Source organism: Callithrix jacchus, chromosome 1 (genome assembly GCF_049354715.1).
Source record: "Callithrix jacchus isolate 240 chromosome 1, calJac240_pri, whole genome shotgun sequence".
NCBI classification, from domain to species: domain Eukaryota; kingdom Metazoa; phylum Chordata; class Mammalia; order Primates; family Cebidae; genus Callithrix; species Callithrix jacchus.
Window position 1 is genome coordinate 88,989,600 of NC_133502.1, and position 8,772 is coordinate 88,998,371.

Here is an 8,772-nt window from a genome sequence, read left to right on the forward strand (position 1 = left end):
ATTAGGCAAAAAGATATGGGAGGTGGCCGGGCGAGGTGGCTCACGCTTGTAATCCCAGCACTTTGGGAGGCTGAGGTAGGTGGATCACAAGGTCAAGAGATCGAGACCATCCTGGCCAACATGGTGAAACACTGTCTCTACTAAAAATACAAAAATTAGTTGGGCATGGTGGCGTGCGCCTGTGGTCCCAGCTACTCAGGAGGCTGAGGTGGAAGAATCGCTTGAACCCAGGACATGGAGGTTGCAGTGAGCTGAGATTGCGCCACTGCATTCCAGCCTGGTGACAGAGCAAGACTCTGTCTCAAAAAAAAAAAAAAAAAAAAAAGATATGGGAGGTATGACTTTTGAAAGCAAAAACATTATGTTATTGTTATTTGAAGATGATATCTGTGTAGAAAATCCAAGGCAATCAACTCAGAAACTGTTATACTACAATAGCCAAGTAAAGTGGCAAGATCTTTACAAACTTGCAGATGTGGTTAAGTTAATAATTTTGATATGAGAGGATTATTCTGGTTTCTCTGGGTAGGCCCAGTGTAACCACAGAGGTCCTGAGGAAACAGGCTGGAAGACTGGATTCAGCAATGGATGTGACAGTGGAAGCAGAGGTCGGAGTGATGCAGTGAGGAGCCACGGGCCAAGGAAAGAGGGGGTACCTGATGTTACCGAAACACCAGGGTTTGTTCTAAGTCCTGCTGCTCACCACACAGAAAGCCAATTACTGAGGCAATGATTATTGTCAAGGAAGAAGGCTTTAATCCAGTGACGCAGCTGAGGAGATGGGAGCTCAGCCTTAAATCCATCTCCCTGAATGACTAAAATGAGGGCTTTACATAGCAGGGAAGAAATGTAGCTGTGTGTGGGAAAACAGGAACATGGAAGTGGTAAGGAAGCCATCATGATGATTGAGGGGGGCCTGGTGTCTTATTGTCTGGATGTGATGGCATGCTCTGGTGAGTTGCAATTATTTGATACTTTTTTGAGAGGTCTTTTCCCGAGGAAGGGTCAAGTTCTATGTTTATCCAAAAGAACTGCCTATGGCAGGGGTCCTCAACCTCCTGGCCATGGACTGGTAGTCATCCATGGCCTGTTAGGAACTGGGCTACCCAGCAGGAGATGAGCAGTGGGTGGGTGAGTGAAGCTTCATCTGTATTTACAGCTACTCCCCATCAATCACATCACTGCCTGATCTCCGCCTTCTGTCAGAGCAGCAGTGGCTCTGGATTCTCATAGGAGTACAAACCGTATTGTGAACTGTGCACCTGAGGGATCTAGGTTGTGTGCTGCTTATGACAGTCTAATGCCTGATGATCTGTCACTGTCTCCCATCACTCCTAGATAGGACCTCTAGTTGCAGGAAAACAAGCTCAGGGCTCTCACTGATTCTACACATTATGATGAGTTATGGAATTATTTCATTGTATATTACAGTGTAGTAATAATATAAATAAAGTGCACAATAAATGTAATGCACTTGAATCATCCCAAAACCATCGCCCCTACCTCAGGCCATGGAAAAATTGTCTTCCATGAAACTGGTCACTGGTGCTAAAAAAGGCCAGAGACCACTGGTCTATGGGACTGTTGGGTCAGTTTCACTGAAAACTGGGCAAGGTTTGAGGAAAGCGATTCTCACGCAGAGCCTCCGGAAGGAAGGCAGTCATGGCATGTGGAAGTGAGGACTTCTGACTCCCATAACTGTAAGGTGAAAGGCGTGTGTTGCTTTACACCACTGTTTGTGGTAACTTATCAGAGCAGCCATAGGAAATTAGTACACAATATAGAAGATTGCTATCTAATAGTTTTCCTACAAACAAAGTCATTTAGGCAGAAATAATAGAAAACCTATTTACATTAGTAAGAAAAATAAGAGAGTAGCTAGAAGTCTACCTAAAAATAAATGTGAAGATCTATCTGAAGAAAATTATAAAGCTTTTCTGAATACTTTTGAAGGTCTGAAATAGATACAAAGACCATGCTTTGTCAGTATCGTCAAGTTGGTAGTTCTATGCAAATTATGCAGATTTTCGATAAAAGTCCTACTTTTAAAATGGAAACTTGCTAGGATGGTTTTAAAATTTAGAAGAGAAAAACAGCCATGAGATTGAGAATATGGCCCCTGAAATGTAACAGCTGTCTTTCTTAATGTCTAAATGTACTTGAGTCATTGTAATTTAACAATTGTGATGCTGCCAGAACAAGTGATTAGTGGGGAGGGGAAGGCAAGGTTAGAAGTGAATAGAGCATGTTTTAGATGGGTAGCCCAGGAACGCCTTCCGTGGTGGTGACATTTTAGCAGGCGTGATCCGTGAGAGACAGCAACTCTGAGGAGCAGCCTTGACCAACTGAACAACAAGGAACAAGCTTGCTGTGCTTTGGGGAGAGCAAGGGACTCCCCAAACTCCTAGATGGGGAGAAGTGTGGGGAGGATAGAGAAAATTTGGAAGCATTGATACGGCAGATATAATCTAGTTATTCTCCATTATCTGTCTTTCTGATTTCTTTCTGTGTTCTGGAAAATCTTACTAGACAAGCAACCCAAGCGGCACTCAGGGGATCGGAGGAGCACACTTTTTTACGCCAGCGGGTCCAGAGGGGTTCACACCCAGAAGTCTGAAAAGTACACAGTTTTTATAGGTGAAGGGGCAGGGGAAGTAACTCAGGACTCTAGACAATGCAGCAGGCAGTTTCTCTTAAGGTTTTCCAGTTAGTAAGCAGTAAGCTGAAGTACAGAGACAGAAAGAGGCAGTGACTAACAAAAGTAGGGTCAGTTTCAAAAACAGGAATGGCTGCTGACAACGTGCTGACAAAATCCTGGGCAAAATTTCCACTTTATCTGAAGGCTCAGTTTTACTCACCTGCTTGGGGAGACAGCTGTAAGTTACCAGATTATCTAATGATGGCCTATGGTTCTAGTCCTGCTGAGCTTCATATAGAACATGAAGGTGGCTGCCTCCAGGCCTGGGCCGGAACATGGTGCTGTCCGTGAGACTCTGCCCTCGTCCCTTCCCACCTGGGCAGGGCTTTATATGCCATTCCATCAGCACCTTCCCAGGTATAACTGCTGGCCATTTAGCAATATTCTTTACAATGCTAGTCTGGCCAGAACACAGTGAAATAATATGTTGGGATGGGCAGCCCAGGTTATATCAGAGCCACCACTTCACATCGTCACAGCAGATTAGGTACTGCATTCAACAAAGAAACAAAGATAAAGGGTCCGGTGGACAGGGGCATTGGAATGCAGATTCCCCATGCTGTGCCTGTGTGGTTGAGCTCATGAAGACCATACATGCAGAACTATACCCTGCCTGATTGAGCCTATCTTTCTAAGGAGTTTGCATAAGCATTTTAGTGACCTTCCAGCTTTATGTTGTCAATAAGAATGACCTTCTGTAACTTAATTCAGTGCATGGAGAAGGGTTGGCTAGGAGAGTATCCAGGTAGAACCTAATGATGTTAATAATTATTGTAAGTAGTGGTCTCTGCTCATTAAGGACTACTCTGTAGACAGGTGCGTTTCCACTGTCCCCGTGAATGAAGACCATCTCCTCATCTTAAATCCACTGCCTGGCTTCCCCCACCGTTCCATCACCTCTACCTCTCCAGATACTGGTGGATACTACAACACTTTTTACCCTTAGGGTCCACTAGAAATACTGTAATTTTCCAGTTAAATCTGTAACAACAGATACCTGCCATCTTTCAACTTTATTTGAAAAGAAAGGATCAAGGCCAAACAGAAATGAGCCAAAAAATCCAGAATGTGAATATATCTGTTTTGAAGTCATTTTCAGATTGCTCTGTTTTAGCTTTGTTTGATGTAAGTTCATCTCTTTGATTAACTTTCTTGTCCAACATTTGTTTCACTGCATGATATATTAATAGAATTATAGTTTGCATGTTCCTCTTAAGAGATAAAGTAGTCCTTTGGCCCCCTCAACCACACCACACACCTGCGTGTGCATGCACACACATACGTGTGCACCACACAAACACCACACATGCATACTCACACACACCCCTCCTCCTTTGTCCCTTTCACTTTCCCTTCTTCTCTGTAGCCTTGCATTGCTCTTGAGCTCCTGGCTGTGGCTATACTGGGCTTCCCACATATCAGGGCAGTCCAGCTCCTATCTTAGGAGCAGCCCACTCACTCCCGATTCGGGGTGCCCTCCGGTGTATGAGGAGACTGATGTTCACAGCCAGCCTCATGTTCCTTTGCGAGCTGCTGACAGCAGTGGCCTTGAACTGGGGCCTCTAGTTTCCCATTACAAGGTTGTTCCACTGTGGCCGGGCTGTCTTGGGAGAGTCCCCTCTGAACTGCAGGCATTCCCCCATCATGTACATGGAGAAGCGCTCATTCCGTTGCCTGTGTCTGAGGTGAGCAGTGACTATCCAGGTCTCCTGCATTTCCTACTCAGATGTAATTGGAGAGCAGTGCTTCACTTTTCAGATGGTCTGAGCAACAGCATGAACACTATGTGATTGCTAAAGTGTGCAGTGTTGGCTGACTTCTGTTTCCCTGGGCCTTGTACCCATTATCCACCCATGATGTGCTACAATGCCATGATGGGAGGCTAGGCAGGGCAGCGACCTGTCTCAGCAGACATCAGCAGCTTGCTTGCTGAGGGCAGTTTTGTTTTGTTTTGTGTTTTAAATACGTGGTCTGGCTCTTTCACCCAGACTGGAGTGCAGTGGCACGATCACAGCTTACAGCAGTCTTGCACTCCTGGGCTCAAGCCATCCTTCCACTTCAGCCTCCCAAGTAGCTGGGACTTTAGGCCTGTGCCACCACACACCCAGATAATTTTTTCTTATTTTTTGTAGAAATGGGGTCTCACTGTGCTGTCCAGACTGGTCATAGACTCTTGCCTCAAGCAGTCTTCCTGCCTTGCCCTCCCAAATCACTGAGATTGTAGGTGTGCACCACCACACCTGGCCTTTAAGGGAAGATTCTGTGCTAACCATAGTAATGGAGCATTTTTCCTTAATAATTCTTCAGACACAGAGTAGGGAAAGAAGAAATTGCACCATGAGCACAATTACAGGGCTTTGGTAAAGGCATATAAGTCATTTCAAAAGTTAAATTATTGTTTTCTCTTATTTTATATTTATGTATTTTATTTCAGTTATTTTATTTTTTGAGATAGAGTCTCACTCTGTCACCTGGGCTGGAGTGCAGTGGTACAATCTCCACTCACTACAAACTTGGCCTGCCAGGTTCGGGCAATTCTTGTGTTTCAGCCTCCCGAGTAGCTGGAGTTACAGGTGCACACCACCACACCTAGCTAATGTTTGTGTTTTTAGTAGAAACAGGGTTTCGCCATGTTGGTCAGGCTGGTCTCGAACTCCCAACCTCAAGTGATCCATTCACCTTGGCCTCCTGCCTCCCTTGTTGTGAGGGTAAATCATCTGGGGAGTTTCTAGGCACTCAGTACATGTATAAATTTTCCTAAAGAAGTACATCTTAAGAGAACAATCAACTTGAAAATATATTTAAAAGAACATAAATTAGTCAGTATTATTGAGGCAATGAATAAATACGCTTACCCATACACTGTTGGTGAGAAATTTCTAGAGTGCTATTTGACAATGAACATAAAAATATTTTAAAAAAGAAATGCTTCTTATCACTTTTATGTACATTTTTACACAGTGCTCTACTTGACATGTTTCCTTGACCATATTCATGGAGATCTTTCCATCTCAGTGTATTTGAAGTTTCCAGATGCTCTCTTTCCCTCTCTCTGGACTCATGTGCAGAGCAGGTGCCTATTCCATAGTGATGGGCATTTCCATTAGAAATAAAGTTCCATTCCACTTGCGCCACCTCATCTCCCTGCCCTGGCCCTGAGACCTGTGGCTGGGTTTCTCTAGGAGAGATTCTGAAGAGGAAAACCTGCAGGAGCACTGGCATCCCCTTTTTGTGACTGATACTGTCAAGTGGTCACTCGTAGGTTACTTTCCCGACACAATCTCTAAGGACCCATTTCTCCTTATCTTCCATAAGATGACTTCCAAACTTGTTAACTTCTGCCACCCCGAAGGATGACAAAGGAATAAATGACCTGCTTTGTTCTCCATTTCTCTGGTTACTAGTGAGGCTGAGCATGTGGACACACATGGCTTGGTGTTCTCTATTTTTCTGGTTACTAGTGAGGCTGAGCGTGTGGACAAATGTGGCTTGGTGTTCTCCATTTCCCTGGTTATTAATGAGGGCTGAGCGTGTGGACACACGTGGCTTGGTGTTCTCCATTTCTCTGGTTACTAGTGAGGGCTGAGCGTGTGGACACACGTGGCTTGGTGTTCTCCATTTCCCTGGTTACTAGTGAGGCTGAGCATGTGGATGCATGTGGCTTGGCACTCACATCTCTTTGTCAGGTGCCAGTTCATATTCTTTGTTCATTTTCCCTTTACATTGTTTCTTAATGAATTTTAATAATTCCTTATGTCTTATTTCTTGGTCATGTAGAAATTAAACTTTTACAAATGAATAATTTGTTTTTCATGTTGTGTCTTCTTAAAGAATGTCCTAATTTCTTTGAAAAGTTCTGATAGTATTTTGATTGGAATTACAATGAATTTTTAGGTCAGTTTGGTGGGAATTAATATCTAAATTGAATTTTCTTATCAAGGAATACTTTCCTTTGTGTTTCAAGGTGTTTTCTTTTTCTTAACATTTTATAATGAAAAATTTCAAACATACAGAGCAGTTGAAGGAATTTTATAATGGGCACTCATATACTCGCCAGCCAGATGCTAGCATTTACATTTTACTGTGCTAGCTTTATCACTTATCGTTCCATTTATCCTCCAGCTGTTCATCAGTCCATCTTATGTTTTGTTCATTTCACTGAGCTGCAGATACTTGTACATTTACGCTGAAATGCTTCAGCATGCATATCATTAATGAGAGTTCAGTATCTGGGTGTGATTCTTGCTGCTGCTGGTTCTTCAGTTAAAATTTGCATACCAATGAAATGCACACGTCTTAAGTATAGCACTAATAAGGCCCAACAAATGCATAAATCTCTGCAGTCCAAACACCCTATTCAGGTACAGGACATCTGTCACATCTGCAGCTTCAGCTGTTCAACTTCCTGGTCACCTCCCTTCTACCTCAGGCACCCATTGTTCTGATTTGTTAAATAATGGACTAGTTTTTCCTGTTATTAAACACCACAGAAATGACACCCTTCAGCATATAGCCACTTAAGCCTGGTGTCCTTTTAGCACAATGCTTTTGAGATTCATCTGTGTTGTACACATATCATAGGTTGCTGCTGTTTATTGCTGAATGATATTTCACTGTATGAACATACTAGCTGGTTTATCCATTCTCCTGTTGTTGAACACCTAAGCAGATTCCAGGCTTGACTAGTATGAATAAAGTTCCTTGTATCGGAATATTCTATGCAAGTTGTTTTGTGGACATGTATTTTCATTTCTGTTAGTGTTACCTAGGTGTGGAATTGCTGGATTATAGGGCATGTGTGTGCTTAATTTTATAAGGCATTCCTGGGCTTTTTCCTAAACTCTTTTTACCTCCACTCACAGTGTAGGATACTTGAGATCCCTCCATGTATTTCCCAACATTGGTGTGGTCAGCCTTTTTAAGTGCGGCTATTCTGGTGTATGTAGTGATTCAAGTGATCTTTTATATCATTCCAGCCTTCTGGAAAAGTAATTTTTACTAGTCATTTTAAATTTTTCAAATAAGTGCATTTAAAGGTAAAAAGTTTCCTCTGATACCATCTCCCCGCTTCCACCATGCATGTATGCTTTTGTTGTTTGCTACTGTTTTCTGATTTTCATTGCACTGTTATTAGTGAATATGGGCTGTTTATATTTTTACTCTCGATAATGTATTGAGATTTTTCTTTTCTTTTTTTTTTTTTGAGACGGAGTTTCGCTCTTGTTACCCAGGCTGGAGTGCAATGGCGCGATCCCGGCTCACCGCAACCTCCGCCTCCTGGGTTCAGGCAATTCTCCTGCCTCAGCCTCCTGAGTAGCTGGGACTACAGGCATGCACCACCATGCCCAGCTAATTTTTGTATTTTTAGTAGAGATGGGGTTTCACCTTGTTGACCAGGATGGTCTCGATCTCTTGACCTCGTGATCCACCTGCCTTGGCCTCCCAAAGTGTATCCAAAATATCTAGCCGCGCTGCTCTATCATCTATCACACACTGCTTTGTGTAAGAATCTTCAGTGGTTGGATCACAATCTGTTACAAAATAGGACTAGAAGAACCGGATGGTGAGCACCGACTTGCCCACGCCACCACCGCCAACCACAACGAGCCGGTACTTCTCTTGGCCGGAGCTGTCCTGCCAGCCGGCCACAGCCATGGGGACGCCACAGAGCCTAGCCTGATTGCGCCAAGCCGCTGCTGCTGCCCGCCCTAGGCCCGGCTTCGGGGACGTGTGTGGCCGGCGGGCAGCTGGCGAGCGGCTGGGTGGGGGTCATGGGTAGCGGTAGGTGTCGGGAGGGCAGGTCCACATTGTGGCACGGCACCAGGGGCTGGCTGGGTGCCTCCCGAGGCGCAGAGAAGTGGGGTGATGGCACGGGCCAGTGGCGGCAGCGGCCGTGGGGGTGAGCTCCCCTACGGGTCTCCGCAGTGCTCTTAGTCCTCTTTCTAACTGAAGTTTTGTATCCTTTGACCAACACTTCCCCACTTCTGCAGTCCCAGGCTCTGGCAACTACCACTGTGCTTTCTGGCAGAGAGCTTTTCCACATCAGGCCTTTTTTTTTTTAGACTGAGTCTTAC